The following is a 15,180-nucleotide window of genomic DNA, read 5'->3' as shown; positions in this document are numbered from 1 at the left end:
TTAGACAAAAATCTTTGAAGACTTCAAGCACATCAGATTTGTTATTGATCCAAGTGTATCTGGAGAAGTCATCCACCACTGCATACTTCTTCCCACCAGCGCTTCCCACCTGCATGGGTACCATTAAATCCATATGGAGGAGTTTCAAACATTTGGAAGTGATGTCATGTCTAAGTTTCTGGTGTGACATCCTTGTTTGACATTTCCCACAGACTTTTCTTTCATCAATCTTCAATTTGGGAGTTCTTCTAGCAGATATAATCATCTCTTTAAGATGCAGATGGCTCAAACATTTATGCCATGTCTTCACTTATTCTTCTTTGACTAAGGTACACTTTGAGGAATAACCAATTTGAGAGCTCCATATGTAACAGTTGTCTTTGGTTCTGACTCCTTTCATGATCACTTCACTTTCTTTGTTAGTAATCAGACATTCAGTCTTAGTGAAGTTAACATTTAGACCTTTGTCACATAGTCGACTGATGCTTATTAGATTTTCAGTCAAGCCCTTAACAAGTAGGACATTGTCAAGGTCAGGAATTCCAGGGCAATCAAGCTTACCAATCCCCTTGATCTCACCCTTTTGTCCATCACCAAAGGTTACATAACTCATGGCATGAGGATGAAGGCCAGTTAGCAGGTCTTTGTTTCCAGTCATATGGAGCACCCACTGTCAAAATACCAATCTTCTTTGGCTGAAACTCTGAAAGGAGTGTGAGCTATTAGACTTGTAACATTAGTCTTAGGAACCCATTGCTTCTGGTTGACAGGCCTGTGATGTTTGGGTCTTGGTTGATAGTGAGTCTAATGATGAACAGGGCTAGGATAACCATACAGCTTATAGCAGAAGGGCTTCAGGTGGCCAAATTTTCCACAGTAGTGGCATATCCATCTTTGGTGTTTCCCTTTCTACTGTCTTCCCTTCTGATGTTGTGACATATGATGTGACATCTCAGGTTTGCTTTTAATATGGCTGCACTTAGGTTTGGATTTAGGTTTGCAACCAGTGTAACTACACTCAGGCTTAGATTCAGTATACCCAATGCCAGATTTGTCTCCTGTTATTTGTCCAGTTTGGAGAATCTTGTCTAAGGAGTCAGATCCATTGTTTAACATTCTTACATACTTGGTCATCTCTTCTAGTTTAGAATTCAATAACATAGTGTCATACCCCGATTTTGGTCCTGAATTTTTTCCATTTTTTTCATTTTTATTTGGCACTTGGCCTAAGGTTCATTTACATACATTCATTCCCAAATCCATATTTTTGTTACACATTGGTCATTGTCTATGCCTTTTTGATCATGGTGCTTTTGATTATAAAATGGATTTTAATTATTTGACTTTTTAATTTTCAATTTGATTTTAATTTCGAATTAAGTTTAATTCCAAATTTCAATTTAATTTTAATTGTTATTTTTACTAATGATTCAAACTCTAATTGATTTTAATTTTCAAATAAATGTTAGAATTGATATCAAAGTAATTTTAACAAATTATGAATTAATTTGATTTTAATTTGGTTTTTACTGATTTTTTTATTATTATTTAAATTGATATTTAAATTATTCTTGGATTATTTCTAAAAATCCATTTTATAACCAAACATGATCCATTTTCCATCCATAATTCATCCCAAATCAAAATAGCACATACACACATTTCATAACATTCAATAATATTTAGCTTTCAAGCATTTCCAAAAACCATATTCATACATACATGTTTCTCCCAAATGCACGTCTATTTTTACAACAGTAAACCATATTTCACCAAGTAAAAGCATCCTAATTACAAACCGTGACTCATTCAAACCAAAGCCATTGCTTCATTTCACGGACCTTTGATTTCAATGTTTGAAACGAAATGCAAAATTCAAACCAACACATTAACATTTCAAAGTTGCTACAACCTTGGGCAATTCCCGAAATTACAGCGGATTCTCATTTGTTACATCCAATTTTCAAATTCACAAAATAGAACCTTCATGACAATACAACACACAAAAAGCTAACACAAATAATCCTAAATCTAGCAACTTTGCCGCCTACCAAATTCAGAGCTACCAATCCTAACCATGGCCATACTCAACAAGCCATTTACGAGCCAAAACCAGTTTGCAATGCATCAATCTAATCAACCACGAGCCTATCATAAATTCTGCTTTATTCAGGAAGCCAACATGCTGCAGAACAACATTGCCTGCTAGTTGTATGTTGGCGCTGGTCTGCAATGCGTAACAACCGGATCAGGACCGCAAAGATGGCATAATCTGCAACAAAGCAAGGAAATGTAGTCACAATTCGTTCACTAATCAACCAATAATCCATTTCATATAACTGCTACAATATTCTGCAATGGCATTGCGTAACCTTTTCGTGATGGGTTTGTTGCTTCTAGTATGCCTCTCTAATCTGATGCAGATTTCATCTGAGCATGAGATAGAAATGGAAAAAGAAGATGAAGAAGAACTTCAGCTACCTAATGAGTTGCTTACTGTGCGAGACGGCAATAGAAGGCTAATGCAAGACATAGATTGCGGAGGTTTGTGCGGTTCGAGATGCGGTGTACATTCAAGGCCTAACTTGTGTAACAGATCATGTGGAACTTGTTGTGTGAGGTGCAAGTGTGTTCCACCTGGTACTTCTGGTAACAGGGAGCTTTGTGGGGCTTGTTACACTGAAATGACCAACCATAACCTGCAAAAGAAACACATCAAACCAGAACAAATTTGCAATTTTGAGCCAATTGTGATTAAGAATGCACAGATGCCCCTTGGTCCCACTTCCATTTTTATGCACGGGAGCAAGCGAATGCCGGGTACAACTATTACAAAATCTGTCGTTACTAATGAACCTGGTGGTAGGAAGAGGGATGAGATCTTTGTTGATGTAATTGAGAAAATTAGTGTAACATTCAATTCTAGTGGATATATACTTACTAGTGAGATTGATGGAACCATTCAAATGAAGAGCCATCTTACTGGTAACCCGGAGATTCGACTTGCACTCAATGAGGACCTGAGTATAGGAACAAGTGATTATAGAGGTTCTGGTGTTGTCATTTAAGATGGTGAATTTCCTGTCATGAATTATCGTATCACTCAAGCATTTAAGCCACCCTTTCGTATTAGTACTTTGATTGAAGAAACAGGACCACTCAAGGCTGAAGTGACCATTGAAGTGCGAGCAGAATTCAACTCAAACATCAATGCCAACACTGTTCTTGTACAAATGCCACTTCCTGCATTTACAGCTCGTGTCAACGTTGAGTTAGAACCTGGAGCGGTTGGACACACAACTGATTTCAAGGAAGCAAATAAAAGACTGGAACGGGGAATAAAAAAAAGGTTGTTGATGGATCTGAACTTACTTTACGAGCAAAGTTGACGTTTTCAAGGAATTACATGGAAATATCGTGAAAGAAGTCGGGCCTCTTGGCATGACATTCACTATACCTATGTACAACTCTTCAAGGCTTCAGGTGGAATTGCTAAGCCGGTTGCATTCGCCATATTTGCTTGCATTGCTTGGATACTGTTCTGATCATAATCATAAGTTGTTGGTGTATGAATTTACGGTGAATGGCGGCTTGCAAGAACATCTCTATCCTGTCAGCAATAACAAACCATACCGCCATAATTCATGTTAACCGTGAACCTGCAAAGGTGACTGTAGAAAAAGACCGAAGTGCTGTTGATGCCGCAATTTTGTTAGAGATTGATCGAACAATGAAGAAACATATGGACAATTTGCATCATGTTCTGGAAGGTGTTAGTGCACGGTTAACACAACTAGAAACCAGAACTCACCATCTTGAGAGTTCTATGGATGATTTGAAGGTATCTGTTGGAAATAATCATGGAACCACTTATGGGAAATTGAGGCTGTTGGAGAATATTCTCTGTGAGGTGCAAACAGGAGTGCAAAATATCAAGGACAAACAAGATATTGTGCAAGCTCAGCTGCAACTGGAAAAACTGCAAGTGTCGAAGACAGAGCAACAATCAAAACCTCAAGCTAGTGCAGTATCAGATCCTGTGCAGCAAGCTTCATCTACTCCCCAGCAACATCTACCTTCATCTTTTAACCTTCCACAATCAACTCCTGTGATTTCTCCCCCTAATGCACCATACAACCTGTTCATCAAAAACCAAGCACCATACAACCTGTTTATGAAAAACCAAGCTCCGTAAAACCGGTCCCTGCTGAGCAAGCTACTATTATCCTTGCATCTTTTGTCCTCAACAACTGCCGGTGATCACGGCAGCTAGCCAACAAATATTGATTCTTCTGTAGAACAAAGAGTAGACTCTGAAAGTTAGTGTGGCTGATGTGTCTGCATCAAGGGACTGGTTGCACGGTACAGGTTCTAAGGATGTAGCTCCCAAGAATATGTCATACTCAAAATCCTGCATAAAACCAATTACAACAGTTCTACATAAGTTTACCAATCTGTAACACACACGAAAGGCTTGAGCCAAGATCAAGAAGCTCACCATTCTGTTAAACTCCGGGGGTTCTGAAGAATTTTGCATTAACCAGTTGTATATCCGTAAATGCTTCTGTGGTCGCCTTCATTCTTATTGCTTCTCGTATTCCATCAAAACTACATGTGTTTGCCGTCCACAATGCTACCATCCCCCAGACCATTGAATTAGAATCAACCTGCAACAAATTCCCATTGAAGTCGCACCAACAGGGCCGTGCAAAAAAACCGAAATTGCTTTTGAGTTTTCACTAAAAGTTTCACTGCAGTAAAAACTTTAAATTAGTCAAAGAGGTAAAATTCCAGAAAATTCCCAAATTGGAATAGAGACAAAATTCAAAGAGAAAGTTTGAGCTCAGACTACCTGTTCCAAATCCAAACATCAAATAGGCCGATCCAAACTGAGCACATGAAAGAGGATTTTGCAGGTTGCTCCTTTAAACACCAAATACACCCTTGAAACCCTAATTCATGAGAGATAAATAGTGAGAAAAAGCGAATCAGAGGAGAGGACGAAAAATTGGAGAGAGAGGAAACGGTGAAAAAGATACCACAAACCCTAATCACCAAATCAAAGACAAACCTGTGAGCTTCATCGTTGCCGTTGTCACCGCCGAAGGTGGGTTTTTGTGTTTCAGCCATTGCTTTCTTACATGTTTGAGTGAGATATGGGCGATTGGGAGTGAGGGTTGAGAGTGACGCGATTTTGAGAGGAACGTGAGGTTGACATTGCGAGAGAGAGTCTCATCTGAGAGAGAGCGATTGAGGGGGGGACCGTGCATTTGAGAGATAGAATGACGAGGTTTGGCGTGAATGAGGAATGGACTTTGAGTGTTTCAAAGAATGTTTCTGTTCCCAAATTTCTTTTATTTACTTTTAAGAAATAGCATTCAAATATGACTAAAGACCATTTACCTTTGGTATTCCTTGGTTTTAATTTTAATTTTAATTATTGGTAATGTTGTTTAGTGCACCTTTTAATTTCTCTTTGGAAACCCAACAGCCAGGCGGCTGGGTTTTTTTTTTGGTAATCCAACAGACCTTTACTATTATTATTTTAGTTTCTTTTTTTTCATTTTTTGTTCCAATCTAGTATGGTTTATATATTTATGTTGTTATTTAAATAATAACTAGTCATGAGTGGTCTGGTGGAGAGGGGTGATTTTTATGGTCTTTAGTGTAGTGGGTTCAACATTGAGCATTTTATTTCTTTTAGCATTTAATTTCCTTTTAGCATTTTATTTTTATGTTTATGTAGCATTTTATTATATGTTTGTGTTTTTATTATACTCATGGTTGATCTGCTTTCTTTTAATTTCATCATTCATTCAAAACCATTTTAAACTATAAAAATCACATTTTTTTATTTTTATTTCTTTTAATATTTTCTTTTATGTTTATGCTTTATTCATAGTTTCATTATCATAACATAAATTTGTTTTCTTTTAATTGCATCATTCATTCAAAACCATTTTAAATTATAAAAATCACATTTTTTTTCTCGATTCAATATCGAGCCCATTTTCACACCCTTGTAAGTCGATTGTTTTTTAAGCATCGCCATCAACCTCACATAGCTTACTCTTGGGCTTTCTTACAATGAGCCGGTTTCTCTTGCACTTACATTCATGCATTGCATTATTTGTTGTTTGGGCCCGATTTAATTATTTCATGATTTTTTTTAATCCCCATTTAACAAGATGTACCCCACTCCCCCGATGTGTAATAATTTTGTACTGTTTATTTATTTATTTGTTTGACTGTTTAGTTAGATACTAACACAAGAATAAAATCAACCAATTTCAAAAAAATACAAAAATATGACTCGATCCAACGTCGAGTATTTTCTCAATAAACAAATCAATTCACTTCTCCCTCCTATTCTATTCCATTTCTTTTCAAACTTCATCAAATGCTTGATCCAACGTCAAGCCATTTTTTCTAATAAAAAACTCAAAAAATATTAATTCATAGTTAAGACCTTTTCAATAAGATGGAAATGGAACGTGGTGTATACCACGCACTCCTGAGACTAGGACTCGAGATGTATATCTCGCCAATCCTAGCTCTCGCCATCATCCAAATTTATCCGCTCTGTTTTCTTTCAAACACTCATTCAAATCTTTCTCAATCGCTCATCAAATGCTTGATCTAATGTCAAGTCATTTTCATAACAAAAACTCAAAAATACCTAATTCTTATTTAAACACTTTTTCAATAAAGATGGAAATGGAACATGGTGTATACCATGCACTCCTGAGGTTAAGATTCGAGACGTATGCCTCGCCAATCTTAACTCTCGCCATCGTCTAAAATTGTCAATGTGGTTTCGTCAAACCCTTTCTCAATCAAATCTAAGATACCTAAATCTTATTTAATACTTTTTCAATAAAGGTGGAAATGGAACATGGTGTATACCATGCACTCCTGAGGTTAAGATTCGAGATGTATGCCTCGTCAATCTTAACTCTCGCCATCGTCTAAAATTGTCAATGCAGTTTCTTCAAACCCTTTCCCAGTCAAATTCCAAAAATACTTAATTTCTATCTTAACTTCTTTCAATAAAGATGGAAATGGAACGTGGTGTATACCGCGCACTCCTGAGGCTAGGATTCGAGATGTATATCTCGCTCATCCAAGTTCTCGCCATCACTCAGAATACATCCAACCAATCAAACCTTTTCTCGCCGCCGTGCGACTAATAAAAAACCTTTTCCATAAATGGAAGATATATTGTCTTAAGTGATACAAAACAATGTTTCGGCCACGATTGTTGAGTAGAGATAAATGACGCTTTTCCGAATGTAGATTTATAAATCCGTTCGATGTGTGGTATGCGTCCACTCCTCATCTGTTTTGGGTAAAACAATGTTTTCGTCGATTAATATAATATAGCTTTCGCTAAAATCGACCAACAAACAAACATTTTTCTACCCAGAACTACGTAAGCCTTGATTTCTCTTTTGAGATACGTAGGAGCAGGATTTTTAAATCTTGTCAGGCCCATTAATAAAAAACTTAGGTTTAGTCCTTCGTCAAAATCCAAAAACATTTTCCTCTCTTTTACTCTTTCTTTCCCACCTAATAATTCGAAAAGCCTAACATTTCTAACTAACATTAATGCACACAACTGACCTAATGGTTCCCGTTGAGTACAACGGACGTGAGGGGTACTAATACCTTCCCCTTGCGTAATCGACTCCCGAACCCTGATATTGGTTGCGATGACCATATCTTATCCTTTCTTTTGTCTTGGGTTTTTATCGATATTTCCCCTTTCCTTTTTAGGAATAAATAAAGTTCGGTGGCGACTTTGTTCAGTCCATCATTGCGAGCGTGCGATCGCGCTTCGCTTTGAAGTCGTATCCCCATTTTTTTTCGAGGTGCGACAGATGGCGACTCTGCTGGGGATGACAGTCCTAAGCGAGTCAAGCCTAGTTAGGACGTTTGTGTGCCTTTGTTTGTTTAATTGTGTGGCTTTTCCTTATTTATTGCTTTTTTTTTGTCTTTATTATTATATTGATATATCTGTTGTATATTGGTTCTATTATGATTGTTGGTATTTGGGTATTTGATTGCAAACCATGTGGGAAAGGCTCTACACCCGAGTCTAGAGTGAAAAAACATAAGATAAGATGATGGTTGAGTAGTACCGACTCCCGAGGTGTATACCTCGTAAGAGTCGGTACGAGAACCTCACTTAGAGTAGATTCTTTTGCAAATATTGTCGCCCGAGGTGTATACCTTGTAAGCTTCGATGTTTCAAAGGGGTCCATGACTCTAAGGACCTTTTAGAACATTAAACCTTTGGCCAACTAGAAATGATGGTTGCGTAGTATGGATTCCCGAGGTGGATACTTCGTAAGGATCGATACGAGAACCTCGCTCAGAATAGATTCCCTAGATGGAGTTGATGACCGGAAAGTATTTTCCGTAAGCGTCAAACAGTCTTTTGAATCCATGACTCTGAGTACCCTGTCTAGAACCCAGTCGATGGTTGCGTAGTATGGACTCCCGAGGTGAATACTTCGTAAGGGTCGGTACGAGAACCTCACCCAGAATAGATTCCCTTGATGGAGTTGACTACCGGAAAGTATTTCCCGTAAGCGTCAAACATTCTTGTGAATCAATGACTCTGGGGATCCTTTGTAACAAAGCCCTAGACCATATCCGGTGAGAACCCCGTTTTGGAAAAGCAACCAAATTTATCAGTACCTCGGACTTTTGAACCCGTGTATAAAAAAAAGACAAATATGGATAGTTTGCATTGCATTCATTCACATTTCATTGCATCTGCATCTCATCATAACGCATGTCATTTTCCATACAAAATACAAAAAAAAAACTCATTCATCCTTTGTCCATGATCAGCAAAGTGATTCCTAACACGCGTTTAGAACAAAGAACCATGTCTCAAGATATGATGGACGAGCTAAGGAAAAGTCAAGAAGTACTGAAGGAGGAACTTAATCTTTTGAAGAGCCAAATGAGATGGGTCTTGGAAACCCTGCAAGTCTTGTTGAGAAAAGAGGGTCACTCGATATACGCTACTGTAACAAAGAGAGCTACTATGCCACATCCATCTGGTGTTACCCCAAGTCAAGGGAAATGCTATGTGGCAACTCCTCATTTACCAGTATATGGACCTCCTTCAAGGCATCATCATCAACATCCTTTGGCTATTGCTCCTCAAAGTCACCAAAGCCAGGTTCAAAACAAAAATCAGAATCAGAACAAGAGGAACAAGGATCACAATGACTTGATTCCGGTACCATATAGCAAGCTCTACCCGCAATTGATCCAAAATGCTTTAGTAACCCCTCGAGCTCTCACACCTGTGTCACCATGTCTGCCATGGTACAATCCAAATGCAACATGTGAATTCCATAAAGGGGCATTGGGACATGACCTGGATTCTTGCTTAGCGCTAAAAGCCTTGGTACGGGGACTGATTAACAAAAAGAGCTTAGTTTTTGAAGAAGATCACCCGAAGATCAAGTGCGGCTACCATACCGGAACAATGGGGCACTCCATTGAGGAATGCAAGAGTTTTACGCTCAAGCTGCAAGGATTGATTGACATAAGGTCACCAACACTCAAGGAGGAAGGCTCAAGTACATATACCTTGATTTCTGGGCCAGGTAATGAGAAAGGGAAAGGACCCTTGAAAACCCTCAAGGTTTTGTTCCACAAGGAAGATGTCAGGGATGTGGCTAATGAGCTATCATTATTTCCTAGTAAGAGCATTGAGATACCGTCTTGGATTTCCAATGTCACGACCCATACCAATGAAAGAAAAGGAGAAGTGAGTAGTGGATCCAAGAGGGTTGCGTTCAACGATGAGAATGAAGGAAAAGAATTTGAAGATCATTATGCCAATGTCGAAAAGCTTGTTGATCCAAACCTTCAAGTTTGAAGAAGTCAATTCCCTAGAGCCGGCAATCATTTGGCTATTTCAGCATTTCTTTTGTAGTTTCCTTGCATGTTGATTGTTAATTGCTTTTAAGCATTGTTGTTTTCTTTGAATTGGTAGGATTAATGAAATGTTTATGCATCTTTTGAATTAATCCATTCGTATTCACTCGTTTTTCATTTAGGTTAAAAAACAAAAATACTCCTCTCATTCACTTTTGCTTATCAGACTGTTGTGTTAACAAAGATTGGAAGGAGGATGATGAAAACGAAACACCTGAAATTGTTATGGTATGCTTTTGAGTAAAACCCTGTCGATGACGTTAGGCATTGTTTCAAATCCCCAAACACTGGAGTGATAAGGAGTTAATCCCTAGACAACCACTTTGAGCCTAGAAGTTGGTGTTTATTTCGGATCTAAAACCCTTAATCTTAACCTGGGGCAGGGTAGTTGTGTTCAGATAGTTTGATCATGCATTCGATCTTTCAAAAAAAATCGTCCATATGTACACCCTCCAATTAGGTTCAACCACATGTTATCCTTCGCGCATTGTTGAAGTGTCGAAGAAGTTAAGAAAAGATAAAATTAGTATTGGTTGATCCTCATCCACCAATAATGTGGCAGTCACACGCATAAAAAAAAGATTGAAAAAGTCTGTTAAGTCAAACACCACAAAAATGACTTAGGCAAACGTCAGGGCATCCCTATGGACCGAAAGCTTCAAAGAAGCGGTCCAAGAAAAATTAGGGAATAAAGAAAATCAATCAAAAGAGGTCATTAAATCCTTAACAAAAATAAATAAGGGGACTGCCGTTTCAAGAAAATTCGTCTTGAATCCCCATCACACCTTCGAACCCCCTTCAAAGTCGAATGCGTGTATTGAATTAACTGAACATAGGAACTGGAGATCGTCAAGAAGAAGGGGTGGGTAAAAACAAATTTTGAGCCTTATGTCCTTTTGTTTCAAAAAAAAACCGTGAACCAGACCACGTTACAACCCTTAAAAGACCTAATTGAGGCAGGGTTTATTTTGAAAGCATACTATAACAAGGTTGTGTTAACTTGACTCCAAACGATTTTTGTTAGTCATTTGATGGCACCAACTTGCGTACTGTGAGTGACTAGATCATCATTGTGTTCTTATCATTGACCCACTCACTATATTTCACCCATTCATATCAATAAATTTTGATTTCAAATTTTTGCATAAGCATTGAATTAAAATTACCATTTTTGAATGAACAATCTTATTTGTGAGTCAACACTTAGCATCAAAGAAATTCAATACACAGTTGAGGAACTTGATGGAGTGAAAGAACTCTATTCAGGGGCAAATCACTTTGAGCATCAGTTAATTCGAGCTAATCACCCTAAGGGCCATCTAGCCAAGAGTAATCCGCTTCAAGAATCAGACCGGGGCAAGCCACCTCAGAGCTCAGTAAGTCCAATCACTCCAAGGTTCAGTTAGCCAAGAGTAATTTGCTTCAAGACTTAGACTGGGGCAAGCCACCTCAGAGCTCAATGAGTCCAACTATCCAAAGGACAGTTAACCAAGAGTCTGCCATTCCAACATTTGGTTAATCAAGTTCAGACCACTGCAAGTTTCAAACACTTGGGGCAAGCCATCTCAAGGTAGTCTCATGGCAAGTTGTTTCCAAACCCACTTTCAAGGTTAACATTGCCAAAGTCCCAACAAACTGGGGCAAGATGAGCCACAGAGGGGCAAAACCTCTTTCTTCATGCCTTCAAACTGTTCAAACAAATTCTGCCATACGTCAACAACTATTGAGTTTAAGGCGAGTGCCCGAAAATTATGCTAGCACGATTCATTAATCCTCCAAAAGGATCCATTGGCTAAGTTGTGGCCGTCAAACTGGATAGAATCCTCCCTTGACAACATCTATCATAAAATATTCGGTTGAGTTCTCGGTGTTGAGGAATCATGAGCTTCCATAAAAAGCCTTTACAAACTCCCAGTCTGCCCAGTGTCAGCATTCTCATAATCATGATCATTCATATACCATGCATAAAAGGAAATTCAAATCATGCATAGCCGAAATGTACTTCGTGCTCATTTTGCATTAACTCAGGTCTTGTTGTCGATCCTATGATCCTTTGACCTTTGATTCCAGTTTGTATTTGGTGCCCTTAAACCCACATCCGGTTTTCGTAGTCATTTTCAAATCCGATTGTTGTTCAATACCATTCAGGTCATGTATGAACCTGTTGTTGAGCCTTATTCCGGTATCAGGTCATACTTGAACCTGTACTGAAGTTTTTCCAATCTTTGTTCAATATTATTCAGGTCATATATGAACCTGTTGTTGAGCTTTTATTCAGGGGTCAGGTCATACTTGAACCTTCTCTGAAGAGTTTTTTCCAATTTTTGTTCAATACTATTCAGGTCATGTATGAACCTGTTGTTGAGCCTTTATTCCGGGGTCAGGTCATACTTGAACCTGCTCTGAAGAGTTTTTCCAAGTTTTGTTCAATACTATTTAGGTCATGTATGAACCTGTTGTTGAGCCTTTATTCCGGGGTCAGGTCATACTTGAACCTGCTCTGAAGAGTTTTTCCAATTTTTGTTCAATACCATTCAGGTCATATATGAACCTGTTGTTGAACTTTTATTCCGGGGTCAGGTCATACTTGAACCTGCTCTGAAGAGTTTTTCCATTTTTTGTTCAATACTATTCAGGTCATGTATGAACCTGTTGTTGAACCCTTATTCCGGTATCAGGTCATACATGAACCGGTACTGAAGATTTTTTTTTCTCTGTTTGTTCAATACTATTCAGGTCATGTATGAACCTGTTGTTGAACCCTTATTCCGGTATCAGGTCATACTTGAACCTGTTCTGAAGTTCTTTCCTTTTGTTCAATACTATTCAGGTCATGCATGAACCTGTTGTTGAGCTTTATTCCGGTGTCAGGTCATACATGAACCTGTACTGAAGATTTTTTTCTCTCTGTTTGTTCAATACTATTCAGGTCATGTATGAACCTGTTGTTGAGCTTTATTCTGGTGTCAGGTCATACATGAACCTGTACTGAAGATTTTTTTTCTCTCTGTTTGTTCAATACTATTCAGGTCATGTATGAACCTGTTGTTGAGCTTTATTCCGGTGTCAGGTCATACATGAACCTGTTACTGAAGATTTTTTTCTCTCTGTTTGTTCAATACTATTCAGGTCATATATGAACCTGTTGTTGAGCCTTTTATTCCGGGGTCAGGTCATATTTGAACCTGTTCTGAAGATTTTTCCCTTTGTTTGTTCAATACTATTCAGGTCATATATGAGCCTATTGTTGAACCTTATTCCAGTATCAGGTCATACTTGAACCTGTTCTGAAGATTCTTTCCTTTTGTTAAATACTATTCAGGTCATGTATGAACCTGTTGTTGAACCTTATTCCAGTATCAGGTCATACTTGAACCTGTTCTGAAGATTCTTTCCTTTTGTTCAATACTATTCAGGTCATGTATGAACCTGTTGTTGAGCTTTATTCCGGTGTCAGGTCATACTTGAACCTGTTCTGAAGATTCTTTCTTTGTTTGTTCAATACTATTCAGGTCATGTATGAACCTGTTGTTGAGCTTTATTCCGGTGTCAGGTCATACATGAACCTATTCTGAAGAGTTTTTCTCCATGATTATTCCCCAGCATTGTCAGGTCATACATGAACCTGTTGTGGAAATTTCCGTATTCGGGCTTAGTAAGTCAAATTGTGAACTTACTCTCTTGTACTCTAGGTACTACTTATCAAATTCCACTCAGATTACTCCCCAGAGTGTGTTTGACTCTCCAGCAGGACTGTTTTCCCCAGCAAGTTTGTTTTTTACCATTTGTCTGTCTCCTTGTGGACCACCAGCATTCCCCACAGATTGGTTTGTCTAGTAGCATCTCCTGTCAAGGGTCCACCATATCCCTAGCAGATAAAAAAAAATCACAAAAAAGAAAATCATGCATCCATGCATATCATATCATGTCATATCATATCATATCACATCATGTCATAGGGATTCAGGATCAAAATCCGGGTCTTCTTAGTATTTAACCATCTCTCACTATGATCATATGAAGAGTGTCCTGCTTCATATTCTCTAGTTGAAGACGCTTAAATAGGGGCAACTGTCATACCCCGATTTTGGTCCTGAATTTTTTCCATTTTTTTCATTTTTATTTGGCACTTGGCCTAAGGTTCATTTGCATACATTCATTCCCAAATCCATATTTTTGTTACACATTGGTCATTGTCTATGCCTTTTTTATCATGGTGCTTTTGATTATAAAATGGATTTTAATTATTTGACTTTTTAATTTTCAATTTGATTTTAATTTCGAATTAAGTTTAATTCCAAATTTCAATTTAATTTTAATTGTTATTTTTACTAATGATTCAAACTCTAATTGATTTTAATTTTCAAATAAATGTTAGAATTGATATCAAAGTAATTTTAACAAATTATGAATTAATTTGATTTTAATTTGGTTTTTACTGATTTTTTTATTATTATTTAAATTGATATTTAAATTATTCTTGGATTATTTCTAAAAATCCATTTTATAACCAAACATGATCCATTTTCCATCCATAGTTCATCCCAAATCAAAATAGCACATACACACATTTCATAACATTCAATAATATTTAGCTTTCAAGCATTTCCAAAAACCATATTCATACATACATGTTTCTCCCAAATGCACGTCTATTTTTACAACAGTAAACCATATTTCACCAAGTAAAAGCATCCTAATTACAAACCGTGACTCATTCAAACCAAAGCCATTGCTTCATTTCACGGACCTTTGATTTCAATGTTTGAAACGAAATGCAAAATTCAAACCAACACATTAACATTTCAAAGCTGCTACAACCTTGGGCAATTCCCGAAATTACAGCGGATTCTCATTTGTTACATCCAATTTTCAAATTCACAAAATAGAACCTTCATGACAATACAACACACAAAAAGCTAACACAAATAATCCTAAATCTAGCAACTTTGCCGCCTACCAAATTCAGAGCTACCAATCCTAACCATGGCCATACTCAACAAGCCGTTTACGAGCCAAAACCAGTTTGCAATGCATCAATCTAATCAACCACGAGCCTATCATAAATTCTGCTTTATTCAGGAAGCCAACATGCTGCAGAACAACATTGCCCGCTAGTTGTATGTTGGCGCCGGTCTGCAATGCGTAACAACCGGATCAGGACCGCAAAGATGGCATAATCTGCAACAAAGCAAGGAAATGTAGTCACAATTCGTT

At 37.8% G+C, this 15,180-nt stretch overlaps 1 pseudogene; it reads left to right on the top strand.

Moving 5' to 3' along the window:
* The first annotated feature begins 2,357 nt into the window (after nt 1–2,357).
* Nucleotides 2,358–3,651, top strand: LOC127086557 (AP-4 complex subunit mu-like; annotated as a pseudogene).
* Nucleotides 3,652–15,180: the final 11,529 nt, after the last annotated feature.

The sequence above is a fragment of the Lathyrus oleraceus genome, chromosome 5 (genome assembly GCF_024323335.1).
Source record: "Lathyrus oleraceus cultivar Zhongwan6 chromosome 5, CAAS_Psat_ZW6_1.0, whole genome shotgun sequence".
Lineage (NCBI taxonomy): Eukaryota > Viridiplantae > Streptophyta > Magnoliopsida > Fabales > Fabaceae > Lathyrus > Lathyrus oleraceus.
This window is presented reverse-complemented; position numbering and strand designations above follow the sequence as displayed.